Raw genomic sequence first — 2073 nt, 5'->3', positions numbered from 1 at the left:
TGGTGCAGCCGCTCTGGAAAGCAGTGTGGAGGTTCCTCAGAAAATTAAAAATAGACCTACCCTATGACCCAGCAATAGCACTGCTAGGAATTTATCCAAGGGATACAGGAGTACTGATGCATAGGGGCACCTGTACCCCAATGTTTATAGCGGCACTCTCAACAATAGCCAAATTATGGAAAGAGCCTAAATGTCCATCAACTGATGAATGGATAAAGAAATTGTGGTTTATATACACAATGGAGTACTACGTGGCAATGAGAAAGAATGAAATATGGCCTTTTGTAGCAACATGGATGGAACTGGAGAGTGTGATGCTAAGTGAAATAAGCCATACAGAGAAAGACAGATACCATATGGTTTCACTCTTATGTGGATCCTGAGAAACATAACAGAAACCCATGGGGGAGGGGAAGGAAAGAAAAAAAAAAAAAAAAAAAAAAGAGGTTAGAGTGGGAGAGAGCCAAAGCATAAGAGACTGTTAAAAACTGAGAACAAACTGAGGGTTGATGGGGGGTGGGAGGGAGGGCAGGGTGGGAGGGAGGGCAGGGTGGGTGATGGGTATTGAGGAGGGCACCTTTTGGGATGAGCACTGGGTGTTGTATGGAAACCCATTTGACAGTAAATTTCATATATTAAAAAATAAAAAAAAATAAAAAAATAAAAAAAAAATAGCTGCATGATTTATTGTGTATGTTGTCAACCTAACAATTATGGAGAGCTTGGAGATCCAGCATTTGATGAGTGGTATGCCTTAGGAATATAATAAAACGAGTAAAACCGGTTTGTGCTGGGAGCTGGTGGCGTGGTGCAGGGCTCTGAAGAATGAGCGGACTGGTTTCCGGGGATTGTGACTTGCAGGGTCCGCCACGGAGCCAGAGCAGATGCTGGAGACACAGACGCAAGGTATGGTAAACCCTCACTCTGGGTGTGGTCTCACCAACCATGTCAAGGAGATAGTAGACAATGAGAATATGAATGCAGAAAAGTCATCAAAACAGATAGTGGATCTCCATTCTTTGCCACCTCGTGCCTATGTGGGTCAAACAGTTGTGCCTATTTTATTATAGGGACTTGCTGTGCTTACAAAAAGCCACCAAATCCCATTGGGTTTCTACCATCTTACCTTTAAACAAAAACAAGGCACAGTTTGAAGATCGCAACTGATTTATTGGGAAGAACAGAAAAAAAATTGGTTTCCACTGCAGATTTACGTGATTAACAGGCAGCTTTAATTGCCACGATTCCCCCATCCCCGCCTTGGGTTTTGTTTTTCGTTGTTGTTGTTTGTTTGTTTGTTTGTTTGTTTTTAAGTATAAAAACCTTCAGAACAACAGAACTTATTTCCAGAATTGCAGAAAAAAAACATTTCCCTTATTTTTATTTAATCATCACATTTATTTAATGAGTGTATTCTGTGCAATTTTTGATCAGATTGTCTTTAACTTTGCTTTTAAAATGACCTTCAAGGGGCACCTGGGTGGCTCAGTCATTAAGAGTCTGACTTCTGCTCACAGCATGATCTCGGGCTTCAAGAGTTCAAGCCCCATGTCAGCCTCTATGCTGACAGCTCAGAGTCTGGAGCCTGTTTTGGATTCTGTGTCGCCCTCTCTCTCTGCCGCTCCCCTGTTCATGTTCTCTCTTTCTCTCTCTCTCTCAATAAAAAATAAATAAATAAGTAAATAAATAAATAAATAAATAAATAAATAAAATAGAATGTCCTTCAAAATAAACTATTAAAGCATAGAAGAAGAGGAGGAGGAGGACAGGAAGGAGGAGGAGGAGAAGAAGAAGAAGAAAAAAACAAGGTTTTAGTTTGGAAGAAAGCAGGTTGAGAGGATTCTGAACATTGGCATCCTTAGAAGCCAGAGTAAGAATGCAGTGGAATCAGACAAACTTTCTGGTATGATCTGAATATTTTTGGTGTTGTCACAGCCATCAGGGAGGCTTTAGAGAACATATGTACAATACTTGGTTTTAAACACTGCATGAATGCTCCCTTAGGACCAGAATTATGTCTGCTGCCAGATGATTTTACAGGAGTTCCTATAGTTCTCTGGCAGTGAGGTTGTT

General features: G+C 40.8%; 1 pseudogene; it reads left to right on the top strand.

Moving 5' to 3' along the window:
* The first annotated feature begins 713 nt into the window (after nt 1-713).
* On the top strand, nt 714-1167 carry LOC102967689 (annotated as a pseudogene).
* Nucleotides 1168-2073: the final 906 nt, after the last annotated feature.

The sequence above is a fragment of the Panthera tigris genome, chromosome B1 (assembly GCF_018350195.1).
Source record: "Panthera tigris isolate Pti1 chromosome B1, P.tigris_Pti1_mat1.1, whole genome shotgun sequence".
NCBI classification, from domain to species: domain Eukaryota; kingdom Metazoa; phylum Chordata; class Mammalia; order Carnivora; family Felidae; genus Panthera; species Panthera tigris.
Note: the sequence above shows the minus strand (reverse complement) of the source record. Positions and strands in the feature narration are given on the sequence as shown.